The sequence below is a fragment of the Aquarana catesbeiana genome, linkage group LG02 (assembly GCF_042186555.1).
Source record: "Aquarana catesbeiana isolate 2022-GZ linkage group LG02, ASM4218655v1, whole genome shotgun sequence".
NCBI lineage: Eukaryota > Metazoa > Chordata > Amphibia > Anura > Ranidae > Aquarana > Aquarana catesbeiana.
Genome location: NC_133325.1, coordinates 318648716 through 318662150, shown reverse-complemented (window position 1 = coordinate 318662150; position 13435 = coordinate 318648716).

Below are 13435 nucleotides of genomic sequence, written 5' to 3'. Positions count from 1 at the left end.
GGTATTGGCCAGAGTACAGAATAGTGTCGATTGGTATTGTTTGTTAGTTTTAGGAGAGCAGTTTCTGTGGAGTGTTGAGGACGAAATCCAGACTGAAGGGGATCAAGAAGGTTATTATCAGCGAGGTGGGCGCTCAGTCGGTTGTAGACCAGACGTTCGAGGAGTTTGGATAAGAAGGGAAGCAAGGAGATTGGGCGTAGGTTGTTAAGATTGGATGGGCCCAGTGAGGGCTTTTTAAGTATGGGTCTGACAAGTGCATGTTTTAGAGAGTTGGGGAAGATGCCAGAAGAGAGGGAGAGATTGAAGATGTGGGTTAGAGAGTGTAGCATAGGGCCAGAGGGTGAACGTAGCATTTGTGAGGGAAAAGGATCCAGAGGGCAGGTGGTAAGGTGGACATTAGCAAGTAGTTTAGCAACTTCGTCTGTATTGGTGGGGTTGAAAGAGGGAAATAATGATTGTGCCTGTGGGCATGAAGTGTAAAGCGTGGAGGGTGTCGGAACAGTAGAGATCTCCGCGCAAAATGTATCAATCTTCTGTTTGAAGTGATTGGCGATCTCCTGAGCAGTGAGTGAGCAGTGGAGGCAGTGGAGGACGAAGTAGAGAGTTGAAGGTGGAGAAGAGTTGATGGGGACAGGATGATAAGTTGCTAATGAGAGTGGTAAAATAGGTCTGCTTGGCAGAGAGGAGGCTGGAATTGTATTTTTGGAGGGCAGATTTATATTGGTTAAAATCTCTCTGAGACTTAGTCTTACACCACAGGCGCTCAAGAGCATGACAATGTTTTTTCAGACTTGTAGTACCATCTGTTTGCCAAGGTTGAAGGGGTCTGGGCTTGATTCTGTTTCTAGTGAGGGGGCCAGTGAGTCCAGTGAGGCTAGAAGTGAAGCGTTGTAGACAGAAGTGGCTAGGTTGGTGCAGGATAGGGGTGAGATTTTGTCGTGGAGGTTGTCGATAGCAGAGTAGAGAAGAGAAGGGTTGAGATGACGTAGGTTTCTGCGGGTAACTTTAAGGTGGTTGGAGGGAGAGGAGGTGAAGGAAAGGGAGAGAGTGAAACTAATAAGGTGGTGATCAGAGAGAGGCAATGGATAGTTAGAGAGGTTGCATGGAGTGCAAAGGTGAGAGAAAACGAGGTCAAGGATATTGCCTTCTGAGTGAGTAGGAGCATGTATCCACTGCTTCAGGTCAAAGAAGGATGTTAGGCTGAGAAGTTTTGAAGTGGCAGGAGTGTTAGTATTAATAGGGATGTTGAAGTCCCCGAGAATGATTATGGGGATTTCAGAAGAAAGAAAGTAGGGTAGCCAGGCAGACAAGTCATCAAGAAAGGTTGATACTAGTCCAGGGGGCCTGTAGATCACAGCTATCCTTAGCAAAATAGGAGTGAAAAGACGAATACAGTGTGCTTCGAAAGAGGAGAGTGACAGAGAGGGAGGTGGCTGAAGTACCAGAAAGGTGCTATGTGAGGCTAGAAGGATTCCGACACCTCCTCCCTTGCGTCCACTGGATCTGGGGGAGTGAGTCCAGAGAAGAATAATTAACAATAAAATAACAATAATTAACCTCCAGGATAATAGCAGTCAGTGCGCCCCCTTTATTGTAAAAATTACAACAAAGAATACAAAGTGAAGAGGTCAGCACTATATGTGGTCACCATAAGTGCCCAGATTAGGATTGACACCCTAGGATGCCCAGAACAGAAATGACCCGTAAGATCACAGTGCCCATATAGATCAGGCTTGCTCCTTAGAATGCCCAGAAGAGGAGTGCCCCTCAGAGTATACAGAGCAGAAAAAGTGTCCCCTCAGAGTACCCAGAGCAGCAGAAAGTTCTCTTCAAATGCCCAGAGCAGGAGTATCCCATCAGAGTTCCTAGAGCAGGAGTATCCCATCAGAGTTCCTAGAGCAGGAATCACCCCTTAGATCAGTGCCCATATAGACCATGCTTCCCTCTTAAAGGTGCCACAATTAGGAGTGCCCCTTTAGAGCTTCCCCCCATAGACTGTCAAGATTAGAGTGCCCAGAGCAGGAGTGACCCCCTAAGTGTACCCAGAGCAGGAGTGACCCCCTAAGTGTACCCAGAGCAGGAGTGACCCCCTCAGAGTGCCCAGAGCAGGAGTGACCCCTTCAGAATGCCCAGAGCAGGAGTGACCCCCTCAGAGTGCCCAGAGCAGGAGTGAACCCCTCAGAGTTCCCAGAGCAGTAGAGTGACCCACTAAGTGTACCCAGAACAGAAAAGTGACCCCCTCAGAGTGTCCAGAGCAGGAGTGTGACCCCCTAAGTGTACCCAGAGCAAGAGAGTGACCCCCTCAGAGTGCCCAGAGCAGGAGAGTGACCCAATCAGAGTGTCCAGAGTAGGAGAGTGACCCTGTAAGTGTACCCAGAGCAGGAGAGTGACCCCCTCAGACTGCCCAGAGCAGGAGAGTGACCCCCTAAGTGTACCCAGAGCAGGAGAGTGACCCCCTAAGTAGACCCAGAGCAGGAGAGTGACCCCCTAAGTGTACCCAGAGCAGGAGAGGAACCCCCTAAGTGTACCCAGAGCAGGAGAGGGACCCCCTAAGTGTACCCAGAGCAGGAGAGTGACCCCCTCAGTGTACCGAGAGCAGGAAAGTGACCCCCTCAGTGTACCCAGAGCAGGAGAGTGACCCCCTCAGTGTACCCAGAGCAAGAGAGTGACCCCCTAAGTATACCCAGAGCAGGAGAGTGACCCCCTCAGAGTGCCTAGAGCAGGAGAGTGACCCCCTAAGTGTACCCAGAGCAGGAGAGTGACCCCATCAAAGTATCCAGATCAGGAGAGTGACCACTCCAGAGTGCCCAGAGCAGGAGAGTGACCCCCTAAGTGCACCCAGAGCAAGAGAGTGACCTCCTAAGTGTACCCAGAGCAGGAGAGTGACCCCCTCAGAGTACCCAGAGCAGGAGAGTGATCCCCTAAGTGTACCCAGAGCAAGAGAGTGACCTCCTAAGTGTACCTAGAGCAGGAGAGTGACCCCCTCAGAGTACCCAGAGCAGGAGAGTGACCCCCTAAGTGTACCCTAAGCAGGAGAGTGACCACCTCGGAGTGCCCAGAGCAGGAGAGTGACCCCCCCAGAGTGCCCAGAGCAGGAGAGGGAGGGACCCCCTAAGTGTACCTAGAGCAGGAGAGTGACCCCCTAAGTGTACCCAGAGAAGGAGAGTGACCCCCTCCATCCCTCCCTACAATGTATCCCCATCCCTGCCCAGCATCATTTATCCCTCTCCAGGATTCTAGCGGGGATGGGGAGTTCCCAGAGCAGGAGAGTGACCCCCTAAGTATACCCAGAGCAAGAGAGTGACCCCCTCAGAGTGCCCAGAGCAGGAGAGTGACCCCCTAAGTGTACCCAGAGCAAGAGAGTGACCCCCTCAGAGTGTCCAGAGTAGGAGAGTGACCTTGTAAGTGTACCCAGAGCAGGAGAGTGACCCCCCTCAGAGTGCCCAGAGCAGAAGAGTGCCCCCCTAAGTTTACCCAGAGCAGGAGAATGACCCCCTAAGTGTACCCAGAGCAGGAGAGTGACCCCCTCAGTGCACCCAGAGCAGGAGAGTGTCCCCCTCAGAATGCCTAGAGCAGGAGAGTAACCCCCTAAGTGTACCCAGAGTAGGAGAGAGACCCCCTAAGTGTACCCAGAGCAAGAGAGTGACCTCCTAAGTGTACCCAGAGCAGGAGAGTGACCCCCTTAGAGTGCCCAGAGCAGGAGAGTGACCCCCCTCAGAGTGCCCAGAGCAGGAGAGTGACCCCCTCAGAGTGCCCAGAGCAGGAGAGTGACCCCTTAAGTGTACCCTAAACAGGAGAATGACCCCCTCAGAGTGCCCAGAGCAGGAGAGTGACCCCCCTCAGAGTGCCCAGAGCAGGAGAGTGACCCCCTCAGAGTGCCTAGAGCAGGAGAGTGACCCCCTCAGAGTGCCTAGAGTAGGAGAGTGACCCCCTAAGTTTGCACAGAGCAAGAAAGTGACCCCCTCAGAGTGCCTAGAGCAGGAGAGTGACCCCCTAAGTGTACCCAGAGCAGGAGAGTGACCTCCTAAGTGTACCCAGAGCAGGAGAGTGACCCCCTAAGTTTACCCAGAGCAAGAGAGTGACCCCCTCAGAGTGTCCAGAGTAGGAGAGTGACCCTGTAAGTGTACCCAGAGCAGGAGAGTGACCCCCCTAAGAGTGCCCAGAGCAGAAGAGTGCCCCCCTAAGTTTACCCAGAGCAGGAGAATGACCCCCTAAGTGTACCCAGAGCAGGAGAGTGACCCCCTCAGTGTACCCAGAGCAGGAGAGTGTCCCCCTCAGAGTGCCTAGAGCAGGAGAGTGACCCCCTAAGTGTACCCAGAGTAGGAGAGAGACCCCCTAAGTGTACCCAGAGCAAGAGAGTGACCTCCTAAGTGTACCCAGAGCAGGAGAGTGACCCCCTCAGAGTGCCCAGAGCAGGAGAGTGACCCCCCTCAGAGTGCCCAGAGCAGGAGAGTGACCCCCTCAGAGTGCCTAGAGCAGGAGAGTGACCCCCTAAGTGTACCCTAAGCAGGAGAATGACCCCCTCTGAGTGCCCAGAGCAGGAGAGTGACCCCCCTCAGAGTGCCCATCGCAGGAGAGTGAACCCCTCAGAGTGCCCAGAGCAGGAGAGTGACCCCCTCAGAGTGCCTAGAGCAGGAGAGTGACCCCCTAAGTTTGCACAGAGCAAGAGAGTGACCCCCTCAGAGTGCCTAGAGCAGGAGAGTGACCCCCTAAGTGTACCCAGAGCAGGAGAGTGACCCCTTCAAGGTACCCAGAGCAGGAGAGTGACCACTCCAGAGTGCCCAGAGCAGGAGAGTGACCCCCTAAGTGTACCCAGAGCAGGAGAGTGACCTCCTAAGTGTACCCAGAGCAGGAGAGTGACCCCCTCAGAGTGCCCAGAGCAGGAGAGTGATCCCCTAAGTGTACACAGAGCAAGAGAGTGACCTCCTAAGTGTACCCAGAGCAGGAGAGTGACCCCCTCAGAGTACCCAGAGCAGGAGAGTGACCCCCTAAGTGTACCCTAAGCAGGAGAGTGACCCCCTAAGTGTACCCTAAGCAGGACAGTGACCCCCCTCAGAGTGCCCAGAGCAGGAGAGTGACCCCCTCAGAGTGCCTAGTGCAGGAGAGTGACCCCCTCTGAGTGCCTAGAGCAGGAGAGTGACCCCCTCAGAGTGCCTAGAGCAGGAGAGTGACCCCCTCAGAATGCCCAGAGCAGGAGAGTGACCCCCTCAGAGTGCCCAGAGCAGGAGAGTGACCCCCTCAGAGTGCCCAGAGCAGGAGAGTGACCCCCTCAGAGTGCCCAGAGCAGGAGAGTGACCCCCTAGGTGTACCCAGAGCAGGAGAGTGACCCCATCAAAGTACCCAGAGCAGGAGAGTGACCCCCTAAGTGTACCCAGAGCAGGAGAATGACCCCCTAAGTGTACCCAGAGCAGGAGAGTGACCCCCTAGGTGTACCTAGAGCAGGAGAGTGACTCCCTATGTGTACCAAGAGCAGGAGAGTGACCCCCTAAGTGTACCCAGAGCAGGAGAGTGACCCCCTCCATCCCTCCCTACAATGTATCCCCATCCCCGCCCAGCATCATCCATCCCTCTCCAGGATTCTGGCGGGGATGGGGATACATTGTAGAGAGGGATGGATGATGTTGGGCAGGGATGGGGATACATTGTGGAAAGAGATGTGGATACATTTATTTTTGAGGTGGGGCGGTGAAATCTTGTGTGAGTTCCCACACTTTTTTCCCCAGGACTTGACCCCTGGGTATGCCCCTAGATCAGTGCCTGCCACCACCATAGAGGAGATTAGGAGTCCCCCCAGACCTCCCTTGTCTCAGCTCAGATGCTCCATAAGGAACAGGCACTGCCTGGTATGGGGAGGGTTGGCACTGCCTGGTGTGCGGAGGGGCTGGCACTGTCTGGTGTGGGGAGGGTTGGCACTGCCTGGCGTGGGGAGGGGCTGGCACTGCCTGGTGTGGGGAGAGGCTGGCACTGCCTGGTGTGGGGAGGGGCTGGCACTGCCTGGTGTGGGGAGGGGCTGGCACTGCCTGGTGTGTGGAGGGGTTGGCACTGCCTGGTGTGGGGAGAGGCTGGCACTGCCTGGTGTGGGGAGGGTTGGCACTGCCTGGTGTGGGGAGGGGTTGGCACTGCCTGGTGTAGGGAGGGGTTGGCACTGCCTGGCGTAGGGAGGGGTTGGCACTGCCTGGTGTGGGGAGGGGCTGGCACTGCCTGGCGTGGGAAGGGGCTGGCACTGCCTGGCGTGGGGAGGGGTTGGCACTGCCTGGTGTGGGGAGGGGCTGGCACTGCCTGGTGTGGGGAGGGTTGGCACAGCTTACTGACAGAAAAACAATCCTTATCCTTCCTCCATTGATTAGGACTAGAGTAAAACTGCCTGTCCCTATCCCCTCCCAGCTCAGTAGCTCCATAATAAGGATCAGGGCCAGACAGGTGATAATGTGATGGTGAAGGGGCGGGTGCGCTCTACTTACATTTGCAGAAGAAATCCTTCTTCCTCTGGGGCTGGGTTAGGAAACTTCCCTCTTGTCCTGATCTTGGCTCAGCCCACAGCAGCTCCATAGAAGCACACACAGCTCCTGTCTGCCTGGTGGTGACGAGGAGGAGGGGTGGGCATGGCTTCCATGCAAGGAGAGAGAGAGACTAATTCCTTCCTCCACGGCTCGGCTGGCATGAGAGCTTCTCCCTCCTTCCTTTCCTTAGTGCGGCTGGCAAGTACAGAGGTGCCACATGTCCCTGTGCTTTCAAAACCAGGCGCCTCTGTACAGTATTGAGATCAATCCGCCACTAATGATGCTAGGACTCACTGAAGATCAGCGGCTTATGCGGCCAGAGCTGCAGTATCCCTCCTCTATATGAAAGAGTCCCCAGACTTTTTTTCTCACACAGAGCACACAGGTAAAAATTTATTTAAAAGAATTCCATGACATATATTGGAAATTCAAGTGTGTAGATTTTGGGGGTGCTTTGAGGGTGCTTAAACAATTTTTGAGAGTGCTTTAACACACCCAAGCACCCACCTGACGCCGCCCCTGTCCAGAGGTTAGGAGAAGCAAGAGGGTGAGGGAGGTAATATGGGAGTGGGATTTATATGAAGGGACAAGCCCCAGAGTCTTGGAGATTTTTAGTGTGTGTGGATTTAGAATTAGCAGGAGTTGGTGGGTGCAGTAATAAGGACAGGACAGAAGTGAGGGTGATATATATATGCTTGGAGGGGGGAGAGGGGTGAAGGAGAGATAGTTTTAGGATAGAGGACAGAGCTGTCAAAAGGAGTGATAGAGAATGCATATTACAAGGAGAAAGAGCTAAAGGAGTAAACAAGGTCACCTGATGTTGGTGTGGTGTTTTTCAAAGTGTTTATCTTGTGTCCCTTCGCTTTGTGCATTCACTGAAGTGCAGAGTCAGAAGTGCATTCCACTTATAGAAATCGCCACTTTAAGAAAGAGCTCAGTTGCAAATGTGTACCCCCTGCAAATGCTTCCCCTAAGAGAAGCTTAGATTTATACTGATAGGGGTGGGGTGTGGGTGGATTTCAATTAGCAATCAAGAGGTAATAAAGCTTGACTGGTTAACAGGGCAAAATTCCTATGTCAGAAACAGGCTAGCAAGAGGGCACTAAAGTTAAACGGGCCATCATTTTGGGTAAGACAAGGGAGATAATAAAACATTGTAATGTGGCCAGGTCTACAGACAGTTAAGTAGAAATAACATGCCAGCATTATTAGAGACACATAAGAAAAAAGATAGCAGTGTTTCAGTTTTGGGTGGAGTTGCAGCAGTAAGAGCATACCAAAGTTAAAAGACATAGGAGACGGTTTTCAGTAATGCGATTCTAGCTGGAGTTGCAGCAGTAAGAGCATACCTGTGGGAGAACAAAGATTATATTTTCCGATCAGACAATCAGATGATAAGTGATAAGTGCAAAGTCAGAAGTGCATTCCACTTATAGAAATCGCCACTTTGAGAAAGAGCCCAGTTGCAAATGTGTACCCCCTGCAAAAAAAGAAAGATGCTGTTGCACCGAGTGAATTGATACCCAATCAAAATTGCGCCTGCTTGTGGAATGGCAACATACTTTTACCCTTCAAATTCTCCATAGGCAATGTTTAAAAAATTCTACAGGTTGCATGTTTTGAGTTACAGATCATGGCAATACCTCATATGTGTGGTTTGAACACTGTTTACATATGCGGGTGCTACTCACGTGGCTGCTCCAGTAAGCGTCGGAGGGCACCGGAGCGTGGCGGGAGGAGGGGAACTTTCCTGCCACCAATAAAAGTGATCTCATGGCGAATCCGCCACAGAGACCAATTTTATCTGAAAACCAACTGCCCGCTCTTGAAGAGGATGCCAGGGTTATGTTAGCTAGCTACTGCCATAACAACGATACTCCTCTTCAAACAGCCGACGTATAACGACGGCGGGTGGTCGACAAGTGGTTAATGTGGCATTTTGGTATGGGGAAAGGGGCCCTGATCATCAAGCAGACCATGTTTTTTGTGCAATATCTGCTTTAAATCGTGTCTCCAAGTGTTTAAACTAAACCAGGTCTTTAGCTACCCACCCTAAATAATTATATTCAGGACAGTAGGTGAAATTACTGAAAGTGGACAAACTAATTTTAATAAAATCAAATAATCCAGGATTATTAGTGACAGTTACCAGCTAGATCCACCAACAAGTCTTTTTTAACAGTTTTTTTATTTTTTTTAACTGGGCAGCCTACTGTCCCTTTTGCTGATTCTACTGATGATTTGACTAATTAGATATTCCACAAAAGAAAAAACTAAATTCATGCTATATACTCCTACCACAAGTCTTTGAAAAAAAATTATCTTTATTTTGTCAGTTTGAGTCTTCTAAAAGTATACATACCCCATTAAACTATGCTCATTAAGAATGACATCTCAAATTTTTTGAGTTTATCAGAACCCCCAACTGGGAAGTAATTTCAGTTTAAACCTCCTTTCCTCCATCTTCAAATTGACTGTGGTTGCAGGTCCTTGTCAGGGACATACAATTAAACAGACTGTTACTGGCTTTTCAGTCACCATTTATTAGTTTGTGCTATATACAGTATATCTACGATTAAGTCTCCTCCTAAGTGACTCCTCTGTAAGGTAACTAAGTGTAATTTACATAATTGTTCTGTATAGCTAGCTGAAGTTTGCAATTCCCCCTTTTTATTTCTTTGCCCTTCACTGAACACTTTGTAATTCTAGGACATCTTTCCTGTTGATTGGTGACGAAAACTGAACTGCATACTCACGATGAGACTGAACTAGGTTTTGTAAAGGCCTAAAAGTATCAATTTATCCCTCAAATAAATTTCCTTTTTAATGAATGAGTGTTCTGCTTATTTTGTTAGCTGTGACCTGGCGTTACATCATATTGCTAGAGCCCCAAAATCTTTTTTCCATTGCAGATTCCCCTAATGTAACATCACCTAAATAGTATTTTGCCTGCAAGTTTTTAGCACAGAATTGCATAACTTTGCATTTTTCAATATTGCTCATCATCTGCCAAGTAGCCACCCACTCCAATATTTTATCAGGGTCTTCCATTAAAGTTATAAATTGTTTCTTTGCATAATTTGCTAAAATTAGCAAATACTAAAATGGAACTCCTAATTCCAACCATAAGTACATTTCTAAAAAAGTTAAACAGATTGGTCCCACAACAGAACCCTGGGGTAGAGATCCACAATGAAAAAATATGTTTTATTTTATTTCATCTTCATTTGTTAAGTTAATCATTATTTTCATCATATTTGTTATGTTATATTGATTCGTTTCCAGAATTTGTTTTGTATATTTGGATTTGTTTCATATTTTTTGATTAATTTTGTATATTCGTTTTTCCGAATCGATTTGGAAGCTATTTCAGAAGTTTGGCTATATTTGTTTTACCGTGTTCATTCATTATTTCAGGAGATTACTTATGCAGTCTGTTTGGGTTGGATGGAGGTGGATTCATCACAATCTCAAAATCATGACATAACAAATGGACCAAAATTAATTTTGGATTCAATTGTTATGTTATGAATTCTGGTGGATCCACCTCCATCCAACCCAAACACAATAAGTAGGAATCATCATCTTATTTCCCTTTTAAACCTTGCTTTATTTTTTTTAGAAAAATGTTTCCATTTTATATGTAGTGCATTTTTTATAAAAATGTTAAATGTTAATGCAACCTTAAAATGAAATGGATCCAAATCAATTTGGATAACTTGTTATGCTGTTACGTTATTTCAGATCTGAATAAAACAAATTAATTTTGTTGTTTCATTATTTATTTTGGGTTAGTTGAACAAAGGGAATCACACATGTCTAATCTGGGGCACACCAATAGCAACCCTAGGCCACTCATAGGCTGAATCATTTACTACAACTCTCTGTACCTGCTTTTGAAGCCAGTTTCTATCCATGTACAGTACATACAATTGACTACACTCCAATAGACCTTCATTTGTAAAATAGATGTTTGTGGGGTACAGTGTCAAAAGCTTAGTGACTAAGTAGAGCTCCAGCTGAGGCTTGGCACTAATCTAGCCTTAAATATGCCAACCAGGTCTTTGTGGATGGTGATGGGGAAGAGTTCTGGGAGGTATTTGTCTACCAAACTCCCCTCTATAGGTTCCATAAAGAGGCTCCTGTCCGTGGACCATGAGCACTCCCATGACCCAGGTGAGCAGGTGGGCCTGTACCCATGCTGCCTCCACTTGCAGAAGCTCTCCAGCTTCCTCATATGGGTCGGAATGCCTTGAAGATTTGCATTTCCCTCATGGTTTCCCTCATGGTGCCAATATGTCCAGCCCTCCTTAAGCTAGGGGACCTAAAGAATAGAAACAGGCAGAGCAATCTCAGGTTAAGCTACTAAGAATGAGGACACAGTGCGGGGTATCTTTAACACTATCCTTGGGCAACCAGCTACTAATACCCTAAGGTTTGATCAAGTACATAGGGCTCTGCATTCCTGCAAATTATCTTCCAAAGCTTTTGCGCAATGTGATCTACCAATTGCACTACTTCAAGGACAACAATGCAATAATGCAGAAACTATGTGGAACCCCAGCTATTGACTTTGATAGTGCTTTCATTGCCATCTTGGATTTGAGAAATAAAAATCCTGGAATGCCATAGAGTCCTTTGTCCTCTCCTGGATATGCTGCAGCCAGATGACATCTCCTATCAGAATTTTCCCTCATGCCTAGTTGCCTTTCCCGGATGGCATGAAGGAATCCTGACTTTTTCCATCATCCCTGAGTCACAATGGCGCAAAACTCCATTTAAAAAGAAATGCACTGGAACACCAAACTCCTCACAAAAAATTGGCGAGATGCATCCATTTTCTTATTTTCCTTTTCAGTTATTCTCTCACCTGGACTCTTTATTGACTCACTTGTTGGCTAAGGGACTGCGCCCAGAATCTCCTTGGGCCCACATTACGGTCATTCCTAAGCCAGGCAAAGACCCGACCTGCTGAAGCAGTTTCTATCCAATATTTTTACTTAATATAAATGTTAAGTTATACTCCAGATTTTTGGCCACCGGACTACTCCCTCTTCTCACACGTTGGATTACATGTTGAATTACATTGTGGACCCTCTGTGGAACATCTACTCCTTCTTTTATGGATCAATGCCTTTATACACAACTATTACAATTTGTCCACTCTCTACCATGACACCTTTGATTTGAGATTTGAACCCCATTGAATCAATATTCTGGACTATTTCTGTCACTTTGAATCCGATGTCCAATCTATGCTTACAGATACACAAAAGGATACAATCTTTCAACTTTCACACATCTCCTCCTTGTCATTAAAAATGGCAAAGGTGAATTAAAAACTTTTAAATTGCTGGCACTACATGCCCAGAAAGTTACGAGCTATGTTTTTATCCTACTTTCCCTTTGTTTCGAGAGAATGCGGTGAGACAGCCTCCCATGCTCAACATATGGTGGTATTGCCCACTCATACTGGAGTGATGTGCTTAGGCTGATAGCTTTAATACAGGGATCGGGTGTTGAACCTGATCCATGGACAGTGTTACTGTCCAATAGGCTGATATAAATTGTCTATAACCCCTCACTTACTGAATGCTGCAAAATATCTCATGCCTATTTTTTGGGGACAGAGCTTTATACTCATTACCGCCCAATGGCTCTGCAAGGTTGATGATATTTGCCTTATGGAGGAGCTTACACACATTTCACATTAGTTTACCAATCATTACACCAATATATAGGCCTGTTGATACGTGTTTTAAAGATCCGCTTTGCGCATTGATTTCATTTCAGGTACGTCTACCTCCACACTTTAATAGGGCGTACACACGGTCGGACTTTGTTCGGACATTCCGACAACAAAATCCTAGGATTTTTTCCGACGGATGTTGGCTCAAACTTGTTTTGCCTACACACGGTCGCACAAAGTTGTCGGAATTTCCGATCGACAACCACGCGGTCACGTACACCACATATGACGAGACTAGAAAAGGCCGGTTCAGAACCAAGCACGGCACCCTTTGGGCTCCTTTTGCTAATCTCGTGTTAGTAAAAGTTTGGTGAGAGACGATTCGCGCTTTTTCAGACTCGTGGCTTTCAGATCGTTTTCTGCCATTCAGTTTGTGCTTGTGGGTTTGTATCTGCTCTTCAGTGCGTGCAGTCAGTTCGTATCGGAGTTTTCTGTGTGATCTTGCCTGCTCGTTGCTGTTTTTCAGGTCGCTCTTCACAGAAAAAGTGAAAAAAAAAAAATAAAATTGCGCTTCAAAGTGTCTAAAATTATAATAAAAAAGCAGCGATGTCTAAATGTGACACAAACACATAACATGAACAAAAGAAAAAATTGGATGACTCGCGCTATGTAGATTGATGTATGTGTGGCCAAATTCGCCACACACAAAGCACTAAATACAACCAGTATCAGTGAATCTATAAACCATCTATGTGGTGATATATCACAATCAGTGCAAACAAATAACAAAAATTATCAGTAAAAACATAAATCATCAGTGCAATAATATATCGCAATCAGTGCAAACAATTGAAAAAATAAAGTCCAAACGAAATATACTGAAAAAACCATGTGGAAGAGTCAAAAGTAGTCCATAAAAGGGACCCAAGACAAGGTGAATTGGCAATCATAGGTCTTTCAACTGCATGGAACCTCAAATGTGTAGAACCACCACCAAAAGTAAGAGCCTGGCCGCTTACCAGAACCCCATGACCCCCCGTTACAGAGGGTCTAAAAGGGCTTTTGAGATCCTAGTAGTCCGGACTTCCCAGGAACGGAGATGGAGCAGAGATGGGAGTGGAAACTGGAAAAGGGCGTCAGGTGCTGGAGTGGAAATGGATGGATCCACAAGAAGGGGGCTCAACCCTCAGCATAGTGGTGTCATCATAGGAGAAAAGTAAGGGAGGGCTCCCATAGTGTAAAATCA